This window comes from Tachypleus tridentatus, chromosome 11, assembly GCF_004210375.1.
Source record: "Tachypleus tridentatus isolate NWPU-2018 chromosome 11, ASM421037v1, whole genome shotgun sequence".
Classification (NCBI taxonomy): domain Eukaryota; kingdom Metazoa; phylum Arthropoda; class Merostomata; order Xiphosura; family Limulidae; genus Tachypleus; species Tachypleus tridentatus.
Window position 1 is genome coordinate 5,320,093 of NC_134835.1, and position 14,165 is coordinate 5,334,257.

General features: G+C 35.3%; 1 pseudogene; it reads right to left on the reverse strand.

Moving 5' to 3' along the window:
• Positions 1-628: 628 nt before the first annotated feature.
• On the reverse strand, positions 629-3,054 carry LOC143231415 (innexin shaking-B pseudogene; annotated as a pseudogene).
• Between the last annotated feature and the right edge of the window lie 11,111 nt (positions 3,055-14,165).

Genomic DNA, 14,165 nt, shown 5'->3' on the forward strand with positions numbered 1-14,165 from the left:
TCTTCATAAGTTTGTTTAATGGTCTGAAAAAGTGGAATCGGATTAGTATCTTTTGTTTGTCTGAACATTATTATAAACGTCCAACTACATAGTTTAGTCATTAAACCTTTCTACAAAGACAGAAATGATGATGCACTTTACGTATTAAATGTTCGAACATCACTTTCGGGATGACTTGATACATAACAACAATAAAAATTAATATCGTTGTTTCACTTCATGTACCTCTACAGAATGTACTTGAGAACGATCGCTCAAGTGATCGAAATGTCGTACTGTAAATTGTCATTAAAATATTTGCCGTTGAACTTAAAATTTTGTTTGTTGTTTTTGAATTTCGCACAAAGCTACTCGAGGGCTATCTGTGCTAGCCGTCACTAATTTAGCAGTGTAAGACTAGAGGGAAGGCAGCTAGTCATCACCACCCACCGCCAACTCTTTTACCAACGACTAGTGGGATTGTCCGTCACATTATAACGCCCCCACGGCTGAAAGGGCGAGCATGTTTGGCGCGAAGGGGATTCGAACCCGCAACCTGCAGATTACGAGTCGAACGCCTTAACCCACCTGGCTATATATACAGTCTTTGAAATGGAACTGTTGTATGTGTTGCTCAATTATACAAGAGAATTATAACCTTCACAATCACATTAAAAATGCATGAATTTATTTAATTCTGTCAAAAGTAACTGTTTTACTAAAAAACAAAAAAAATCTAAATGACAACAGCTTAATTTCTACAAGCATGTCAGGAAGTTTTATACGGTAAATATTTATTATTTAATTAAGTTCCACTGAGTATTAAGTAGAGTAAAAATAGGCAAATCTAACGTTTCTATACTTCTCGGGCATTTCAATTTTATGCCTCTTGCTGAGTTTTAAACTTAAAAAGATCTGATTAAAAAAAAAGGTATTTTATTAGTTTAATAGTGAAATATAAATATTTGTGTTCGTCTTCAGCTACATTCGTCACATTGAAAATAACTATTATAAGAATTACCTTAATCCGTAATAAAAGAAAAAATAGCCCTTAAAATGACATCAAATTTATCATTACCAAGATGTTTTACAATATATAGGACTGCGTTAAAAGCTCTTACCTAGTCTAGCTTAGCTTAAGTTTTATACTAGGACTAAATATATAATACAGTGTTTTTAGATATCATGTGCTACATCAACAGCGTCCTTTCATTTTTACTCTTCCATTTCTATCACGTCTTTAAAAATCACTCCATATTCTCACCCGACATATAATTTATATGCCTTTAAAACTTAAAGATCTGATTCAGTGAAAGTAATGTTAAAGTAATATTAAAACGTGTTCTGCTTTATTACACTACACTTTTAAAACTAAAAACAGCTCTCGTAAGAATCTAACTTTGGAAAAAATAAACTTTAAAACATCAAAATTTATCTTTACCAAGAAATGTTTTACAATATGTAAGACTGTATTAAAAGCTCTTCCCTAGTTTAGCTTAGCTTAAGTTTTATACTAGGACTAAATATATAATACACTGTTCTTTAGATATCATGTGCTACATTCAACAGCGTCCTTTCGTTTTGTTTACTCTTCCATTCCTGCTATCACGTCTTTAAACATCACTCCATATTCTCACCCGACATATAATTTATATGCCTTTTAAAGATCTGATTAAATGAACGTAATATTAGTTAAAGTAACACTACTAAAATATGTTTTCAGCCTCATTACGCGACTCTTAAAACTGAAAATAACTGTTGTAAGAATCATCTTGATTTCTCATAAAAGAAAAAATAAAACTTAAGTGACAAAATTTATCTTCACCAAGATATATTTTACAATAATGTAGGACTGCGTTAAAAGCTGTTACCTAGTCTAGCTTAGCTTTACTTTTATACTAGGCTTAAATATATTTTTAGATCTCTTGTGCTACATCGACGGCGTCATCTTGTTCTGCTGTTACTCTTCCAGCCATTTCTGTTATCACGTCTTTAAAAATCACTCCATCTATATTCTGACCCAACATATAAATAAGAAACCAATCTCCAAGTGATCCATCTTCAATAACGGTTTGTAAATGTTCCATGCAAATGATTCGAAAACGAAAGTTTAATAAGTACGCTCTTACACATGGGCAAGCAATAATAGCTATCCGAAAAATAAGAACAATTCCACTAAGAACTGCTAGAAGTATGAACCAAAACCATAAAAATATGTAAATTTTTTCGTTAATAACATTTAATGGCAATAAACACAAAGCATCATCTGATTCCAGATTTCCTGATGGCCCAAATTTGAAAATTCTGCACTTCGCTATTCGTGGAAACACTCGAATCATTGGGTCTAATCTCTCACTCTGATCCATTTCTGAAAATTTTATAACATCCAAACCGTAAGTTAAAAATTCTCCGTCGAAAAACCGATTCATTAAGAACATCTGGCCACTGACATTAATAAATGCTAAGACTTCACAGAAAAAATATCTTATGGCATACCAGTCGTGCTGACCTGAGCTAGAAATTAAATAATCAACCAAGAGCCCCTTCTTCTGTTTTTTCTCTCTTTCAGTACACAACCCGATATCCAAATCCATCACCAAAGCTTGGATTTTTCCACCTTCCCACAACTTCCAAAGCCACTTAGGGAAGTAAAACAAAGCTGCTTGAAAAAACAACATAAAACACACCCACTGGTAATATTTGTGATATTTAAATTGTGGGGTATGACTGTCTCCTGATAAGTAACCTATGTCCACACCGGGGTAAGGAATTTCCATTCCCACCTTTTTCTGGTAAGCACTAGGCAAAGAGAAAGTTGTGTGGATCCAGCAATATGTGTTGATTACACTTTGAGGCAACCCTCGACTTCTTATACAATCAATAGGTTCCCCAACGAATTGTTTCATTGAAACAACGACAGTGAAGGACAGCAGCAGTATTACTGTAAGAGTACAATGAAGTCGAAAAACATTGCTATCGATCTGTATTCTGCTCGTCTTCAGCAAACTTTTCACGCTTCGAATTACGTCTAACATTTGTGCTTTGTCAAATATAAACTCTCGCTTTCTCTCGAACACTTGATAGGAACTAACGTTTTTCCCGCTAAACTGTAAACTTTATCATAATCAGCAGTGTATCATGGGATATTGTTAGCTTGCATATATTAACATTAGCATATGAAACTTTAACAATTATATTTATTACTAGCTGCAACGCGCCAAACAGTCCTTGCTTGAATTGTCTTTATTCTCTAACTTGCACGCAAGACATTTAAGTTATTATTTCTTCCAAGCATTATATCTCAGATTGATAAATCCTAGTCTATTTGAAAAAATTATGCGGTCAAACTTACGTATACACAACTTTGTATAACTTTCTCACTTTGAGTGTCTTTTCCTGCGTGTGACTCAAAGTTTTGGTGAGTTACATTCAGAATGTAATTAGACTATTTTCTTATCATAGTATAAGCATAAATATAGCATGAAAACGTAATTAATACTCCATATATTACTTCTATATGTCCTTTAAGTATTTATATTACGAGGCAATGTTAAAAAAAAATTATTGAAATTACCCTAATATGAGAATTGTGATATTTCTCTCCTGGCATCCTCTCTTTCCTATTTTACTTTCCACCCCTCAAAGGCGTATAAATTTCAACGCAAACTACATAATTATTATAATTTTGTCGAGCCAATGAGCAATCTGAACTTTCTAACAATATGAGATTTGTAACGTTTAGTCGAGAAATGTGCGACAAGAGCTCCGACTGACTACCTTAAGAGTATTGTTTATATATCGATATTATCACGTAGTAAAAATACGTTATAAATCGTAGCGACATGTCAAAATACATAATAAAAAATTGGAATAACTTTAGTAATTCATTAGAGGAAATGTAAAATTTGATGTCTATTCCATGTAACTGACGGCCTAAGTATAATAAGGTATCGATTTATCACCAGATGTTTTGGATTAGTCATGTAAAAGGAGTATGTAAATAAAACAATAGCATGATTCTGCCTTGGAAACTGTAACAATTAAATATTTTATATATAACTTATCACTATTAAAAAATGAACCTTTGAACAGGATATGGTTTACGCAAAGTATAAAACTATGAAAACGTGGTATTCTCTGTTAGTTTTCTGTATTGAGAATACACTTGCATAAGTTTCTGTGAGATCTAAACCAATTTCTTTCTAAATTTTGCTCATATGGGCTGTTTTAAAGTTTGCAAATTCTACTCTGTAATGTGAACATGGAACTGAAAACAGGTTTATGCTTGAAGACTTATAACTGCTACATTATTTGAATTTACTTTCTAAAGGCTTCGCACCTTACAGTAACGACTCTGTTGTTACTATTAGAATAAATATAATATTCAAAATTGCTCTACGCTTTCATAAGTAACAGATACATGATAAAGGCAGAAATTTTGAATATGAAATTAAACCTACTTGTGTGTCTGTCAGACCGAAAAAGTGCATAAAATATTTTTGTTTACATTCTAAAGATGTCTCCAGATGAGACAACGGTAAGTATAAGGATTTACAACGTAAGAGTGAGGAATTCTATTCCCATTTGGACACAGCAAATAGGACGATATGGCTTTGCTATAAAACACGATTTGCATTTAGAAGCGAAGTATTAAAAATTATTAGTAATCTTATGGTTTATTTGATGTTCAGTCTTAAAATATTTGCCCCAACTGTTGAGTAGTGTGAAACTTTTTACCTGTATTCAATTTTAACTGAAACTTAATAAATGCAAATGACATCAAACATAAATAAACTTATAAAAGGTCTATCATTCTTCATTTAATTACTCTATGTAGGTTTACAATAACGTTTATCTTTTTTTCACTTGAGTCAAATGCTAAAGATTAGAATGTTGTTAGGTTTTATGATCTAAATGAAAAAACTTCACAACAGCTGACCTTAAACAAGTTTTGTTGTTAAGACACATCCAAATATAATGTTCTATACCTGATTTAGCTTTAAATAAGAGTCCCCCGCTGGTACAGCAGTAAATCTACGGACTTACAACGCTAAAATCAAAGGTTTGATTCCCCTAATTTGGCCTTACTATGAGAAAACATATACATACACACATATTTTATTTAAAATATACTTTTTTTAATTTCTCAGCATTATGGACGACTGAGGAGAACTTTTTTATGTCATACACACACAAAAGGTAATTATTTCATGAAAAACTAGACTTTTCAATCACGAATGTTTTATTATTAAGTTTACGTGACTTACTTTCAAACATTCATCCTCTGATGAATTTTAAGTTTATGATATACCAGTTTATTTGTATTCAACTACTTAAATATATAAATAATGAGACAAAGGTAATTAATTATATGGAGCTAATTCCATGTAGCTATGTGTGAAAGTATTTGAAACTAGCCGATTACCTAGTTGGTAAGTTGGCCTTGTTTAATAATCTCTGTTGATTTTTTCTTGTTCAAAGACAAAAACATGCGAAATAATCCGTAAATATCGAATCTTTCGTTCTGCTCCACTAAGCGCAGCAAATTCAGTTGCTCAATTTTTTTCTGTACATTCGAATGGATTAAAATAAAGTTCTTCGAGACGACAAAAGGAAGCGAAATAGGAAAATCGTGACTCCCTATTTATTGCAAATCTACGTGCACACAGGATAAAAATTTCGCGAAGTTGTTGATTGAACATAGCGAAAATCAATTTATTTATTTTTCCAGTATCATACGTTCAAGCAAGAGTTTCATTATTGTATGCTGATATCCGACAATGCGCTTGCACTTTGTAGGTAAGAATGATACAGATGTCTGTATTAAAGAATACAAAGTTTTCTAGATATTTTTTTCTCTACAGAAGCTATATTTGAAGAACTACATTGGCATAGTCACTGTTTCCAATGTATATGCCGCTTTTCAGTAATCAGAGCGTCCCAAGTCGAAAATCCCCGAAGAGCTAAAACAGAGATTTGTTTGTATTCATCATCTCCTTTTTTCAACAGGCCAAGAACCTACTTAGTTCTTGTAACTAATTATAACTTTATCATCATTTGATAGAGCAACACAGTTTTCAATATCTCTATCTATTTTATTATAATTATATGCAAAATTTACAAAGCTTTAGATTATACAACCTAGTAACTCACGTGCATCATCTTATTAAAAGGTAAATAAGTATAAAAAAAAAACAGTTTGTTTTGAATTTCGCGCAAAGCTATACGAGAGCTATCTGGACTAGCTGTCCCTAATTTAACAGTGAAAGAGAAGAGGGAAGGCAGCTAGTCATCACCACCCACCGCCAACTCTTGGGCTACTATTTTACCCACGAATAGTGGGATTGACCATCACATTATAACGCTCCCACGGCTGAAAGGGCGAGCATGTTTGGTGCGACCGGGATTCGAACCCGTGATCATCGGATTACGAGTCGAACGCCTTAACACGCTTGGCCATGCCGGGCCATAAAGAAAAACAAAATCGCCAAATAAAAAGTTATATAGGGTTATCTTTTGAATTATAAAAAGGAACCAAACAAGATAGGGATGGAGGGTAGACATCACTTGAATCTTCCATTGATCACATAGCAGACTTTACATGGTGTAACGGATTTACCGTTGTACATTTATTTTAGCGCCTACACTTTTTTTTTTCTGTACAGTTTTCTTTTTTGGCTGTGACTTATACTCTTAACTGTGTGTTGCAAAAGTCCTGCGTGTTTTCGAAATTCGTAGACAATTCTTGAAAGTGTAAAAATCAATAATACTTGTTTGACGAAACCGCGCAAGAGTATTGGTGAAGGTTCTAGAGACTTGCGTAATATATATAAAAGTAATGCGTAAAGAGGAGAATTATTACTGGACAGGTACAGTTAGTAGGCTATAGGCCTCGGAAGCTATAAATGTGAGTAACGTCTATTAATCGGAAAACTAAAGAATTTGACCAGTAACGTTATAAATTTCGAACATTACATACTGTTCAACTTTAGTTAGTTACTTCGGACGTTTTAATTTGTACAAGGACATTAAATATCTTCTTCGGTAAGTCGTGAACTTCTAACTGGTGCGAGGCTAGTCAAGAAAGACGTCATTAGTTTAAGGGAGGTGCGAAAATATAAATTCAGAACAAGTTTGCTCGTCGTGGTTTGAATTTCGCGCAAAGCTACGCGAGGGCTATTTGCGCTAGTCGTCTCTAATTTAGCAGTGTAAAACTAGAGGGAAGGCAGCTAGTCACCACTACCCACCGTCGATTCTTAGGCTGCTATTTTATCAATGAATAGTGGGATTGAAAGTGATATTATAACGCCCAAACACCTAAAATGCTTGTCGCGACTCTCAGATTACAAGTCCAGTGTCTTAACCACTTGGCCATGCCGGGCTGTTGGTGGTGGGCTTGGATTGTCAATGAAATATTTAGTTCTAGACCGTATATGAGACTCAGAAAAGCTTACAAGTTTGTAAACTGTGGCCCGGCATGGCCAAGCGCGTTAAGGCGTGCGACTCGTAATCTGAGGGTCGCGGGTTCGCATCCGCGTCGCGCCAAACAAGCTCGCCCTCCCAGCCGTGGAGGCATTATAATGTGACGGTCAATCCCACTATTCGTTGGTAAAAGAGTAGCCCAAGAGTTGGCGGCGGGTGGTGATGACTAGCTGCCTTCCCTCTACTCTTACACTGCTAAATTAGGGACGGCTAGCAGAGATAGCCCTTGAGTAGTTTTGTGAGAAATTCCAAAAAACAAACAAACAGTTGTAAACTGTTGTATATAAACCACCATTTGTAATAACTATTGGTAATAACCGTTATTATAAATTGTTCTTATGTTTGTATATTAAAATGTATTTATGTTAAAAAAGAAAATTGTGTTTTCAGTCTTGTTAACAAAAAACAAATTTAATACATATTAATATTTAATTAACTACTAAGCTGAAATTAAAATTTGTTATTTGAAGTAGCAATATGTAACGTAACATACATAATATAATAAATCGGAGACTCATCCGAAATAAATTATAATACGTAACAATAAGTTTGACAGATTTCATGCTGTTTATAGTTGAAGGTTATCACCAATAACTCCTATACACTTATTGTAAAGAATCTTGACCTTATCAAATTAACAGAAATATGTTATTAATAGTGCAACCTCTAAAGGAGTAATTCCCTTATCTTTCGTCGAGCACTTGATTTCAATAACACCAGCAGCTTGTTTGTTTTTGAATTTCACGCAAAGCTCACGAGGACTGTTTGCGTTAGCCATCTCTATTTTAGCAGTGTAAAACTAGAGGGAAGGCAGCTAGCTAGTCATCATCACCCACCACCAACTCTTGGGCTACTCTTTTACAAGGAATAGTGGAATTGATTGTAACTTGATAACGCCCCCATGGCTGAAAGGGCGAACAAGTTTGGTGCGACATTGATCTGAACCTGTGACCCTCAGATTACGAGTTTGGCGCCTTAACCACCTGGCCATGCCGGACCCAATACCTTACGATGGTATCTGGAGGCTGCTAAGTGCCCTTTCACAATGTCCACACTCCTGTACTTGGTTTATAGATTTAGTGGAAAATTCTCTTATATATTTCTGTTACCATAATCAATTGCAAGTGTAGAGAAAGACGAACTTAGGAAATTCGCCTTATTTTTGAAATGCATGATGTTTGATCCTTCATGTTATAAATATCTTTTATAAGAAGCTGCGAGTCGTTAATAAGCACGTCTTTTGTTTTTTATCTCAATTAGTTGTTTTTTTGTAACTTGAAGTTTTTATAATATTTCATTTTTCAGTTCTAGGAACCATGAACTAGGAGATAAGACTTTTCTTACTGAGGCCTATAATCTTTCCGTTTTTATCTACAATACAGTTTCTTGGCTTTCAAGCACACCCCTTGTATATTTCTGTAAGAGTGCAGGTGTAGTTTTGTGATACTGGATTTCAAGACCAGACTATGCTATTCTGGTCCAAATTTATTCTGAAGATGGCTAGTATGGGTATTAAAACTATAACTAAAAGAAAGTACAGAACAACGTTTCGACCTTCTGATGCCATCTTCAGATTAACATCCTGGCTCGACTAAAATACTTAACCTGCAGCATATGCTCGTCTGTTGTAAGATTCTAGTTTTGACATACAGATCTGTTTGTCACCAGTAAACTTTGTAAAAATATATACAAGCCTCTGCTAAGTTGCTTATTCAACTGCTTAGTAGATGACATGCGTTTCTGACTAATGGATCAATAGCAGTTATTATTCTGCTTATGGTTTTTATAATGTATGCTATTCAAGTACTTTGTTGTCAGTTATTTCTCTGAGGAACAGAAATATGATTTGCAATTGATAAATTACCAAATATGTAGTGTAGTGCACTGTTAAGTCCTCTTTCAGTTTTTCATGAAATTACTGTAATTAGCATTACGACAAATAGCTCTACAAGGTTGACAAGCACATTCTTTCTAACCTCATTCTCCTGTCTTTGCTCAAGAGTTTGCAGTTTTCTGCATTTTCTCCAGCTATTTGAAAGTCATAATTTTCTTATAATGAAAAAGTATTTCTTTCAGATAAATAGTTACTCTCGTTCATTTCTACCCTATATATGCAAAGATTTCTTGGCATGCTACAAGCCTTGAGCTTCTGTATATCCTACATTTAATATTCAACTGCATCTCGCTTGTAAGTCATTATGCGATAACCCTCCACTAATAGGAGTGTACATGTGATTCCCTTTATCCGATTTCACTGAACTATCACTTCGAATTTTGACAGAGAACGGAAGAAGAACCAATTTTCAGTGGGAAAGAAGGGTGGGAAATGTGAATGAAGACAAGTATCTGTTGGAAATACACTTTTCAGTATAATAGCGTTATAACTTCGACACGGAACATTATTTCCTCTCGCATAAGTACTTAGAGCTATATATTGAATACGTGGAGGGACTTGTGCAAGGAGAAAATGATACATTCGTCAAAAGCGTCCATAGAAGACTCTAAAATAGGAGATTCTTGTATCAGAGAATCATATTTATAAGACAGTATCAGTTCTGTAACTGGTATACTTTTCGCCCAATGCGGAAAGAAGTGATGCAGACATGGGCAATAAATGGGAAGAACAGTGGGTGAATATGGATCTGAACCATACAATACCTGAAATGCAGCCCCATAAATTATATAAATGTGAGTTAGAGCTCACTCCAAAGTTACAATATCCCCTCGAATAAACTTGTACAGCTGTGGAGCATCAGATTGGAGAACATCTTGTCATCTATACCAGCAAAACACCACAACCCTATTTTCAAGTGAATAATTTTATTGTTGTTTGTATGGTATATTATTACCACATTCAAGAGAATGCCAGCATGGTCCACCACCATAGCGTCTTATGATTGGAAAGTACTAAGGACTCCAATACTCCACTGGAAGAAAAAAGAGAAAATGCAGTGGAGAGTCCAGAAGAATGTCCACTGGTGACCACAAGAACCCTATTTTGAAAGCATACCATACATGATTTATTCAGTTGAAGGAATGGCTGGGACGGGCATCTATCTCCTTCTGCTTTACACATGAAGCACGTGAGTGAGTCTTGTCTAAGATAGGTATATTAATGAAGCAAATCAATATTACAATGAAACAAATCTATCAGCTATCTTGTGGAACATGTCATCTCAACAGTTCCTGTTCAGATGAAAAAATGACTCAAAGCATGATGTATAGCCAGAAGCTCCAGGATGTTGATACGGTAAAGTCTCTTAACTGGAGACCATATACCTGAAGCTTCTTGTTGATCGATTCACGTCCTACAGTCCTGGGGGAAGTTCTGTGAAGATATGCATATTCAGACTCGGGAGAGAAAGTGAAACACCTATCGATGTGTGAGCCCAGTCCAACCACCAGTCGTGAACAAAGGGAGGAGAATGGGAAATACAAGCTCTAATGAATCATACACATGGTTCCATGGGTCGTGCAGAGCCACTTGAAGAATCATCATATACATAGGATTCCAGAGGGTAAAGGCTTCCATGGAAGACCACAATAGAATAGAACCTCGCAAGTAGTAATATAGGGAGCAGAGGGTGTGGAAAACTGAAGCTCCATCAAATGCAGTAGAAGAGAAGTTGGGCCTAGCTAAGTGTTGAAATAAACACCCGAATAGACAAATATTGGGTAGGTTTAAAGAAGGACTTCTCCAACTTGATTAACCAACTTGCAGGGGCAGTAAATGAATGTAATTGGTGGACCCCTGTTCAGAATGAGCTAACAGAAGCCAGCCTTCCATGTAATGGTGTAAGTGCAATACCGAATATGCAAATGTCTGGCAAAAGCCTTGACTGACTGACAAAAGATATATAGATCTTAAGCAAGCCCAAAGATAGTTCCTTGACAAACGAGATACTGGAATATACAAATAAGCATTTGCAATGTTTACCTTGGTCATCCATAAACTTTGAGATAAACCTCAAATGAGTGTGCAAAAAGATTCCATGATAAACTGGTGGCAGAACCTAGAAGTGTCTGAGGATGGGGAAATTGATCAGAGGCAACCACTTACAGGTTTTCTTTGGTACTACAAACAGCTTGAAATAAAACCTATTGGAGGATGAGTTACAGATTCAATGGCATTCTAGAAGAGAATATTTTGTACCACGTATGACACACGTTGACTGTGGTAGGATCCACAGGCAACAGAAATGATATGGGTACTGGAAACAATGAAGGAGAGGAAAGGAAGTGTTTGACAAGTCCCTTGGAAAATACTTAAATAATCCACTAAAAATTCGCCATAGGTGAACAAAATCAATTGAGCCCCATGCTGGACCAGAAATCACTAGGTAGTTGAATAATATGAAAAAATAAGAAACCTCTGGAAGGAGGAACTGGTAAGGAATGGGACAGGAAACAGTAATAAGGAGTTGTCTAGAAAAATGATCAATCAAAGAGGAAAGAGTCGATTATTATCTCATCAGTTTCACATGGAATTCCAAAGTCTTAAGAATGTTTTAAAAACAAGATACTGGAGAAATGAGGTAATACACAAGTCCTGGAGATACGTAAGTGGCAAACAAACTTGGGATAATACAGTATTCCTTCCCAGAAGATCCAACAGAGAAATCACATGCATAAGGAAATAGCTGAAGACAAACGTGCCAATGAGCAGGTAATCAGAGGAGAAGCTATATCCTGTAAAGCTCTCATAATCAAGGTGGAGTGCATTGGGAAAAAGAGGTGAATTGTAGACAAGTACCACAGGAGAATTAATATGGAAAGACAAAGTTGGTAAAACTGGGTGTGGGATAGATAAACAGGATATTCAGGGTCAAATTCCTACATGGGCAAAAAAGATTTTAAGTGTTGTGAATCATGAAATGAAAATTTAGCCTGGTGGTCTGTTAAAATAAGCTTTTCTGAAGAACATGAGTGCAAGGCATGTTAGCATCTTCAATCAAAAGAGATACAAAATGCTTTGCATGAACCCTAATAACCAAAGAAGAGGTGAATATAAAATACTGATACGAGGGATATAAGGTAACAAAGAAAGAAAAGAATTAAGAAATCTGAGAAATGGATAACAAAATAGAATACACCTGAGAAATCACGTCTAAAAGAGCCATATTAGTCCTAGCTGATAACACAGTAGGGGCACAAGAAGACATGGCAAAATGAGGTTAAGGGAAAACGCTGTTCAACATCGCGTTGGTCCAAACAGATTCAGGATGTCTAGGAGGAATATGGGCAACATCATGAGAAGCAGGTTGACTCATGTGAAGATTATTCTCATGGTGGATGAGAGCCGGTACTTCCACTCTCTCCTCTAGCCTGTTTGAAAGTGCTGCTAGACCTTTGAAATGGTAACGTGGACTTCAGAGTTCATTTTTAACAATGAATTATCAACTACAACAGTGTTAGAATAAATAACTGAAACTGGAAAAATAAAACTGAAAATAATAATTCCACTTTGAAATGGATGGCAAAAAAATACACCGCTTTTAAAGAGAAGTCACATGCGCCAGGAGAGTATGTCTTACTTCTATTGGTCTACGATTGTCGCATGATTATTTACATGCAAGAGGCAGTTGAACCATGTTGAACTATGGATACGTGGAATATAAAGGACTATAGCATGTGAAAAAATGTTTGCATATGGAAGGTAGCACTTAACGAGAATAAATATTTATATGAGTGTAGGTAAAGTACTTGAAATAAAATTTGTTTGTACAGTCTTACAGCATGATTAGCACATTCCATTTTTGTTTACATTCTTGCCATGCTGCACATCTTTTTAATGTACAAATGGATCGCTATTATCAGTCATTTTCTTGTACCGGAGCTTATGCATCTTTTTTTTCTTTTTTTTTTGACGTTTGCAATCCTACAACTATGTCAGACTCCATCGTACTAGAGAAATATTCCAGTTTCTACAACAAATACTCTAGATTTCTTCTCTTTATCCTGCTGCTGCTGTACGCTCACAACAAAATTCACTTCCTATAACCAAGAATAATAGTTTGTTGTTGTTGCTTTTCCTTTTGTCCAATAACAACTCCTACTACTGAGTAGTCAAGTACAGACTGTTACAATGAAATTAGTTACACAGCTGAGAACAAATGGCTACCAGTGGCGAGTTAAAGATTGTGTGGGCCCAGGGACTAATAATTTTTGTGGGCCCTACATTCCATCCAATTTGGTATAGAATAAAATTATCAATGGGTTCCCATTAAGACCATGGGCCTGAGCCCCCTAATAAATACGCTACTGGTAGCCATTGTTGCTTAGGTTAATATTTCATTAATCAATACCAAACGTTATCCGACATTAACATTAAATGTTACATCAATGACCTTCACAATTTGTACAGTAAATAAACGAGGAGATAAAATATCACGAGCTAGTTCTAAAAGTAAATCTCTAACTGGCAGTTCTTATATTTCATTGAAGCAAAACCATAATGTGATCGTGGAATATTTCAAAAGAACGAATTTAGGCCTAACATTCAGCCAAATATCCTTCTTTAGAACAGTAAATAAATTAACTCCGGTGCAAGTGAATGGTCACAAGGTAAAGAGAAAACCTGTGGTAAAAACAAAACAAAAAACGGGAATCAAAAGTAGTACAAGTATAGAAGACTGGGGAAAACTATATTTATGAAAATCGATAATAAAAAAAGTTTAAAAGGAAGTGAGGAACTTCGTAATAGA